This window comes from Plectropomus leopardus, chromosome 11 (genome assembly GCF_008729295.1).
Source record: "Plectropomus leopardus isolate mb chromosome 11, YSFRI_Pleo_2.0, whole genome shotgun sequence".
Lineage (NCBI taxonomy): Eukaryota > Metazoa > Chordata > Actinopteri > Perciformes > Serranidae > Plectropomus > Plectropomus leopardus.
This window is the reverse complement of record NC_056473.1, coordinates 30,481,484-30,491,486: the sequence shown is the minus strand read 5'-3', so window position 1 is coordinate 30,491,486 and position 10,003 is coordinate 30,481,484.

Genomic DNA, 10,003 nt, shown 5'->3' with positions numbered 1-10,003 from the left:
CCATCAAATCTAAAAATATGACTGCAATAACCTTAAAGGATGTAGGCATGATGTGCTTGGTTAGCTTCTTATTTAACAACTTCATGGTAAAAAATGAATCAAATCAAAAAGTTATTGGATTTGTTGACTGTGCGGGGCTTCTCCAGGAGTCCAAAAATATTGAGTTTAGGTATGTCATTGATTTTAGGTTTAATTTTTTCCCCCAATTTCTGGTGCCTGTAGTCCCATGATAGACTCGTGCTGGGATAGACTCCCGTGTCCCATATGGATGGATACCTTACATTAAATCCCTTTAATTACTTCCCCAGACAATGACTATATATATATATACCATGGCAATTCTAATAAAAAAATAAATTTATCAATATAAAAACTGAAAGTTTTATCAGATCTGTGTGAGTTTGTTGTAAAGAAGGGGCCTCGTTACTGAGAGCAGACTGAGCTTGCTATGGATGATTCTTTTTTTTTTTAAACTCAACCACACAACTAATTCACAAAAAAGGAAGAACAAAAATACACTTCATCATTTCTGATATGGGAGTGTGAGTGTGTTTGAAAGTGCTTTAACTTCTACTCACAATGAATTGCTTGGACAATACGGATTGCCGCAGCTTGACTTTCATCATGGGTACAATCATGTGCTTCACAGCTATCTCGTATATGTGCAGGAGAGCTGCCGCTGTGTTGGAAACATTTGCACCTCAGGGTCAGAATGAATAAATAACGAACTTTGGCACAGATTTCTACCCACAGTTTTCTGAGCACAAACCTGAAAAGAAGCTTTCCCTGTAATTGAGGCCACTGGAGCTGAAGGTTTGCTGCTCATTGCTTGTTGGAAACACAGAAGAAACTGCAGGAAGGGAAATAACCTTTGACGTAGATTGCTGAGTCCAAACTAATATCGTAACACCTTCGCACTGTCTACAAAGCGGATGTAGTTTCTGAGTCTGCAAGTACCAGTGTGTCAGTGTCCCAGACCATCGGAGTGTGTGTTTACATGTGATTATGCACTCAGTGTGTAAATGTGGGGAGGTCTGGGACTTCATATTCACTCTATAAACTGCTGCTGCTTCTCTGTTTACAGAGGCATCCGGCAGTGATAAAATATTCATTTGCAAAAACCATCCAAATAACTGGGAGCGACTCCTGCATAACATACGTGGCTTTCACCTGAGACTCTCACTCATGCTCTCTTACACCACACTGCAATGATGAAGCGCAGCGCGGGAATGTACGAAGGCCAAACACGCACACATACACACTCACAGTTACACTCTCACTTGCACACCGTCTCTCTTTTACTCTTTGTTGTGAGATTTTTCTGTTCCCATAACCTCAGAATAACTGGTAACTCAAAGATGCTACTGCTCAAGCCATGGTTTTAGCAGGTGGTCAGCGACAGCAGAATTTAATCTCTGCTCTTTGCAGATGATGTGGTTCTTTTGGTGTCCTTACAGCCAGCATGTTTTGTCAATCAGCCCTGCTTTTGCAGTGCTCTGGTGTAAGATCCCGATGCCAAAAGCCACCTTTCGTATTTGCGTGATACCTCACTCGTCGGTGTCAGCTGAAAACACATCAGAATGAAACCTGTCCTCAGCTGGACAGTGTCAGGTTGATATGCTGCTGGTAACAACATGATTTAACAAGCACGAAGGTTCCTATAGGGCGGGCGGGAGGGGCGATGGGTAGATTCGACAAACCCCAAACTTTATTGCGGGAATCCGGTGTTTGCTTCGCGTCTGACTGTGATGTGTTTCTTTTCTACACCTTACCATGTGCTCTTTTGCCTAATCCTTACCATCCATGACTCTGTTGCCTATCCAAACCATCCGTGGCAGCATGTGCGTTTGTTGACATCCCTGCGTTGGCTGCCATGTGCTTTTGTTGCCTAAGCATAACCATGTGCAGCACAATCCCACCATGTGCTTGTACTGACATCATGGTAGCAGAAATGTAAATAGCAGATGCAGAAGGATACCTACAGCATAATATGTAGATGCAGAAGTCCACTGCAAAGCAGAAACATGTGATGATTTAGGATACAGATGGGCAGTTTGCAGCCCAGTGTGAACAGGTTTGGATAAGAGTCAGCACCTCTAAGTCTGAGTCCATGGTTATCTGCCAGAAAATGGTGGATTGAGCCCTGTGGGCTGGGAGAGAGTTGCTGGCCCAGGAAAAGGAGCTCAAGTGCCTCGGGGTCTTGTTCACACAAAAGTGAGGGTAAAATGCAGCATGAGATGATTGATCTGGCGCTGTGCCGGACTGTCGTGGTGAAAAGGGAGCTGAGCCAAAAGGCAAAGCTTTTGATTTAGCAGTCAATCTATGTTCCCACCCTCACCTATGGTCATAAGCTTTGGGTAGTATCCGCAATAATGAGACTGCGGATACAAGCTGCTGAAAGGAGTTTCCTCCAGTGGGTGGCTGGACTAAACCATAGAGACAGGGTGAGGTGCTCAGACATCCGGTGGGGGGTCAGAGTAGAGCTGCTGCTCCTTTGCATCAAAAGGGGCCAGTTAAGATGATTCAGGCAACTGGTCATTGAGCATTGTTTTGAATTAAAATTAAGGTATCATTATAATGTAAAATAAAACTCAAAATATAGGGAGAATATACTGCAGTTTTAAATGCACGTAGTCGAACTATCCCTATTTTGGATATTTGCCCCCTTAAAGTAAGAAGATACTGGTTTTAATCTACATGCAACCTGAATGGATGAATGTGTAATTAATATAAGAAACAATACATATTTATACCGTATATATATATATCAGCATTCTCAAAATATATACTGTGTGTGTAAAATGCATTATTCAGATGTGAACCTTTCTTGGTATATTTGAAATATGTTGTAAATGTGATAATTGCTGACAGACATACATGTGCACTACCTATGTAAATTTCCATAAACCCATATATTACATTCATGTATGGGTTACATTACAGTCCACAAGTTTGGCTCATTGTACGCAAACAGCAACAAAAGGTCAGAGTGCCCAGTGTAGGACAACACCTCTTACTACATTCAGGAGATATTTTAGGATGCCCCAAGGGTTAAACTATCCCTGTGGTGGTTTTGCATGAACATGAGGAGTGCAGGAAGTGTTTAAGTATCCTGAATCATATTTCACATAATGGCCCTAATGTGCAAAAATAGTGTTCCTGGAATCTACTCTGAAGCACTAACCCACGGGAACAAACGTGAACCTGGAAGTTTTTTTCAAGAAAAAAGACACGACATGTTGTGTGTGACATCTTGTCAGAGAAAATGCTCAAGCAAAGAGCCTGAGAGAAGATTCAATCAAACTAAGGCCATGTGTTCAGCTTTGGTACTCATATCCAGCAGCTGTTGAAGAAAGCAGCAGAACATTTTCTTTTTCAGCTGCTGGTGCTCATTATTGCCAGGCACATGTTGAAAGTTCACTTCATTTGCTTTATTCGAAACAAATTCAGCCAGAACTCCTTGATGGTGTTCGGTGCAGTAAGGCCTTCAAATTTTAACTACAAATTACTTGTAAAAACTATCCATGCAAAAGCATTGTTGTCTGCACTAGACACATTTTTGAGTGACAAATATACCTTATTTATGAGAATAAAAAAGTGTGGCTGCAACAAAAAGTTTGTCTCGTCTCTGTAAATTGCAGCAGATTCCCCGTCTGCCCAAATAAAATCCTTCTGTTGGATGTGTTGACTTTTTCTGGCCACAGGAAATGAAGAATCAAAATTTAAGAGTGAAATCCAATCTGACACAGCAGAGAGAGCAGCACTCTGTCCAGAAAAAGCTGCACTCAGCAGACCTTTTCCGCCTGCATTACTTTCCTCTCCTCTTTAAAGCATCACAGACGAGAATGTCGTGCTGCTTACTGATGTCACCTTAAAGGGTTTCTGGGTACTGAAGTTCAAAATGTTCAAACACTTATCTGTCGCAGCCATTTGGATCTGCAAACATGCTGAGTTGCCCGGTGACGCTTTAATCTGGAGTCATGAAATGTCACAGGAAAACATCTAACAAGTTTTGGGGGACATCTTGTGTCATCCAATCACATCTGTGGTGTAGCTACTAAAGGCTCATTTATGCTCAACAATAGATATGAACTCTGTGTTCATTTTGTCCATATTTGTGCACGTTTTCTGAAAGCTTACATAATCTGCTGGGGTAAACAAAGTGCACTGACTGTAATACTGCAACCAATAGGAATAGTAAACACATTCTCATCACAAGTCGTCACATATTGTCGCTTAGACTTCCGTGTCTAAATATTACGCCCTAAGTATCCTTCTGCGTCTTCTGTTGACATTCCAAGTGGCGCTATTGTGATTACACTGCGCATGATTATGTTCACACAACACAAGCACATGGCAACCAACGACAGGACCTCAACAAACACACATGTAGAAAAAAACATCACAGACGGTAACAACACCATAAACAGTTCTGTACGGCCGTATTAACGCAGACAACGTCCAACAGTGTATCATGCAGACACAAAAGAGGGCTTTTGGCATCAGGATCTTACACCAAAAGCAGTGCACTAGCAGCGATATTTGATGACTTTGGAACCAGATCGGGCTGTAAGAACAATGGCAGTCTGTTAGGTTCATTTATGAATATGATTAGCCTTCATTTGCAAATAATTGTTTGGCACAGTAATACTTGGTTGTCTTTCATAGCATTTTTTTAGGATGTGCCCCCCCCCAGTATATATTCTAATTATGGCAGAGAATTATTTTACAAAAACTCTTGAACCAGGGAGTTGCTCTGTAACATTTGATGGTGTTAGATCCCTGATGAGGCTCTGAGAGTGAGGGGAGTAGCAATAAAAATGAAAACAGAAAACAACAATACTTCTTTCTTTAAAGAATCAAAGGGGTCACGGTTAGATTTAGAGATTAAAGTGTTTAACAAGGTCTTAAAAAAAGTTAAATGTTCAACAAAAATAAAGTTTTCACACCGAGATGGTCACTGTCTCTGGTGCACTTCATGTTGAAGTGCACAACTCATGTTACTTCAGTCTGCACTCCCAAAACACAGCTTTCGTGCTGCCACACTGACCCACTGGTTTAAATACTGCACACTCCTAATCAGCAGATTAAACACAGGTGTGCTCAATCACTCTCTGCACGGTGAGGAGGGCAGGGTGGCACCTGCACAGGCACTCACCAAAGAACACACCTACCTTACCCATAAAACATAGACGTTCAAAACATACAGTTTTGGTAACCTTTGTTTCCTTTACAAATAAATTTGGCGAATCTGATTCTTTATTGGCAGACTTATTCAAAGCTATGCATGCATTCTCAAATCTCAGCTATTTACTTTTTGACTTATAATTACCAAAATGAGGACAAAACCTATGAATATTAAAATACCACAGCTGTAATAAACCAGAATCATCCTTGGAAATGCCTGCCTCTTTTGTGTGCCTCATTCTTAAGATTTTTACTCTTTTCATTGCATTATTACAGATTTTCCACTTATTATGTTTCATTTTATGTTGCATCCTGAGATACTGAAGCCCTGATGGTCTGTACACCTTGTCTGCATGAAGTGTATTCCTTTTCTACATTCATGTTTTTTCTCTGTATTTTCTATTTTTATATATTTTTACTCCTTCAAAGTAGTTTTCTTATTATCTTGTTTCTGTTCTGTCTTGCACTGTGACTGCCTTCCTCCCGTTTGGAGCTGTGTATACAAGATGTTCAAAAATGATATTGTCATGATTCTGCTCTGATAATTACAATTAGCCTGTTTTGATTGCTGAATTGTTAGACAGTGTTTGTGTTGACTGTTTTTAAATGTATTGTTCTATGTGTGTATCGAGATATTTTTACCATGAGGTAACATATTTGATAGTGGGAAGTGACCTCTAATAGGCTAAATACACACAGACTGTAGAGCCGATTGCAATTTCAGCTTGTGGTCTTTGGTTAGCCTCACTTGAGTAGGCTTTACCTTTTTTTATTCAAACTGATGGTCTGACTACCAAAAAATAAGAATGTTTTTTTTTTTCAAGTTGTAGGACAGTGTGCGATAATTCTCTGTTTTACTCCTCTCACACTTGGAATTTGCATACAAGAGATGCAAACTACTAATGTGAGGAGCACACATCTTTGAAGATACTGAGCGAAGGAATCTCAACTACACTGCATAAATTAATGCTGCAACACTATTTCTCGTCAGGCTTAAGACTTGCATTTCAGTCAGAAATCTGGCCCTTACTTTCTTTTAAAACTTGTTTTCTGCCTCATATTTGCCCTTGCTCTCTAATGTTGACTTACAGATGCGTTTCTGTTTGTCTTGTGTTTTTTCACTTGGCAGGTTTCCATTAACCCTCAAATTATGCAAATTGAAATAATGAATATGAAATATGCCTAATGGGAGCACGGCAATGCAGAAAAGAAAACACAAAAAGTTTTTACGCTTGTATGAGGTGGTATTTCAGGTGATTCCAAAAAGCCATATTTCACCAAACTGCAATGGAAACACCTTTTTTTCCCTCTTTTATAGGTCACACGATGCTATGGCTATGTGCTCGTCAGTAGGAACTGATGATGCACGATGCAGCAGGAGCTACAAGAGGTATTATTGCATCACATAAGTCTGCAAAAGTTGAGAGGATCATTCGGAAGTTTTGAATCCACAATTCCTCTATAAAATCGTGGACTATCAGCTCCCAGAAATTCCTCATACGTGACCACTCCCACATATAAGGGGCTTGCCTTTCCATTATCGATCGCATAACACACCTGTGTTGCCTTCGATTAAAAATAATGACGGCTTTTCACAATTGTGTAGTATCAGCACTTTGAAAATATCGCTCAAGTTTTGTGGATATCTGTAATGGAAATCCGCCTTCTAGTTTAGTCGTCAGTGAACTTCCACACTTAGCCTTGTTTTTACACTGAAGAGCTTTGAGGACAAACATGAACTCTCATTGAAGTAATGTCAGTGGTAAGGGTTCGCTCCTCAGGATTAATACAGCTCCAAAAATACAATATTACTGCGAGTTCAGCTCATAAGACCTGGTCACAACCCACTCCAGCTGCTTTGGGTAAAATGCAGCCTTAAAGGTTTCAACTGGCATGAGAGAAGCACATACTGTAAAATGTTTCACTCTCTGTAGAGCTGGGGTTTTTTTACAATTTTTTTCCTTTTTTTTCCAACGTTGTTTTCAACCCAAGCACTTAACCCCCTGCCCAAAAGCATTCACTTAAACATTAAAAAAAAGAGCAATATGAAACACACTCAATTAGTCAGTTGGTCAGGCAGCACCAGTTTAATGATTTTCTATAAAGGTAGCAAAACCTACTACGTATGGATGGTTAGAAGGATAGAGGGGCAGAGAAAATACCTGAAAGAGGAGCAGAGAGCTGGTTCATGTAAGGGAAAGAAATGCCGGAAAAAGTGGGAGACAAGCAGACATTACGAAAGACAGCCAAGGACAAATACAGAAATTCTTCACAAAGTTATTTTTAAAGCACAAAACGTGGCGTCTGCACCATTTGAAAAGACTCTTGCTTCTATGCGCTGATGAACAATACGGAGCTTTTGTTACTGTCCACACAAAAACACAGCTATGTGATCTGTATGTGCAAAGAGCCTCTGTTGTGCAGCTTCCTGCTTTCATCCCTGGAAAAGTCCGTCCTTCATTCGTGATCCCAGATGTTTGGATCTCCATTCTGTTTGATGGGAAGCCCAAAGCAGCAACAGCAGCACCACTTTAAAGCCAGCCCGGATGTTTTTTTTATAGAAACGCACTCTCTTTGTCTCTCAGCTTCACATAGGGTTGTGATGTATGTATGGAGTTAACATATGTGTCACAGGATCATACACTCTGTTTCTCACATAAAAAGGCAAAGAAAGCTCAGCACTGCATGCTACTTCTACAAACAAACAAAGTCAGGGAGCGACATTTGGACTGGAAAGTGACGGAGAAGAGCATTTTAATCAGTAACAATGAAATGTACAATGTGTCGTGTGGATGAACGGTCAATTCAAGAAGCTAATTTACACCACAGTGAGATATTTGATCTCTTTCTCACACACGCTCTCTCACACAACCTTGAAGACAGAAAATCATCATCTGCGGTCCAAAGACAACAATATAGTGAGGAAAGGACAAACAGCTGAGTGACATAAGTCCATTGACTTCATGGTGAGCTGCTTTTTTAACTTTTCTGTTTGACTAAATTGACTAAAGGTGGAAATCCAGGTTGAAACACTTTACATTAGATTAGTCATTTTAACGCTGTATCTGCGTTGAGCCCGTTCTCATTCCAACGTTGCCAAATGCTGCCGCATTTGCAGTGCATTTGGCGTAAGATCTCGACGTCAAAAGCCAACTTTTGCATCCACATGATATGCCGCTGGTAGTTGTCAGCTAAGAATGCATCAGAACAGAACCATTCATGGTATTATTTTACGCCGTCTGACAGCACCAGCTGTGGCAGCATGATACGCGGACAGTCGGCGTCAGTTGAGAACGCAGCTGGGCAGAACTTGTCGCATCTGCATGATATGCCACTTGACAGCATCAGGTTGAAACGCTGCCCCCAATGGCTTAATATAAGGAGCACAATGGTCCCTGTAGGCCAGGCGGGAGGGGCGGTGGAAGCAGAATACTTGACTGGTTGCCGTGTGCTTTTGTTGCCTAAATATAACTACATGCATGGCTGCACAGGACTGTTCGCTGTGTAATACTTCGCTGCTGGAGGGACGGATGGCACCTGCCGCGGCAACATGATACATGGACGTTCTGCGTCAGCCAGATGGAAATGATGGAAATGAAGGTCCCTATAGGGAAGACGGACACACCCCCGACTTTCTTGTGGGAGTCAGGTGTTTGCTTCCCTTCTGAATGTTATGGATTTTTTCTACACCTTACCATGTGCCTCTTTTGCCTAAACCTAACCATCCATGCTGGCATGTGTGTTGTTAATGTCTCAGCGCTGGTTGCCATGTGCTGTTTTTGCCTAAACATAACCCCGTGCAGCGTAATCCCACTATGTGCTTGTGTTGACACTACAGGGTCGGCATCCTGGAACATCAACAGCAGACGCCGAAGGATCAGCAGAGCGTAATATGTAGACGCGGAAGTCCACTGCAAAACGGCAATAAGTGACGACTTGGGATGAGAACGTAATGGTATATTCTGCTTGGTCAGTTCACCTTATTCATAACACCACAATACCATGCACGAATTAGCCAAAGTCACAATGTCATGTCTGGTCGGGCTAGTCTGACTAGTATCTGTAAGTCAGTGCAGTCTTTCATTCAAGATGTTTTGTCTGTTCTTCTGAGCAAAATTAAGCATGTTTCTGGGGTTCACTTTCATATTTTAAGTCAAATCTGCTTCACTGCAGAAGCTGCTGTTAGTAATCACAGTCTATGTGATTTTAATTGAGTTAAACAACAACTGGGCTACAGCAGCACGGGTACATCCAGCCCATTCTCATTTCCAGGTCATCCAAACTCTCAGTTCAGTGAAACCATAGTTCACGCAGGATATCATGGCCCTACGAATAATGTGGATACGGTTTAACCAACAGCTAATAGAAAATGTTAAAGCTTTAAAAGTAGCACTTGCAGGGCATATATGATATTGTCTATATACATATGAAATATATTACTGCTATATACATTAATATTCATAGAACTGTAATTATTCACACTATACACAGTGATGTAACCTAACTCATTGTCAGTCTGTGTGTGTGTGTGTGTGTGTGTGTGTGTGTGTGTGTGTGTGTGTGTGTGTAAAACCAGGAGATGCATTAAACTACTCTCCTCATCCTCCATATTAGCAGTAAAATTAAGCTAAAGGAAAAAGCATTATTTTCCTCATTCTTCACAAAATGTTCAATGACGTACACAAGTCAATGCCATTCTTATCTTATTCAGTTTTCCCAGTTTTCAGTTTCTGGTAATTTCTCTTTTGTCTTATCAGTAATTAAAACTGTGAGGCCTCAGGTTTGAAACTGAAAACACAGCTGTGCTCGCAGCGAC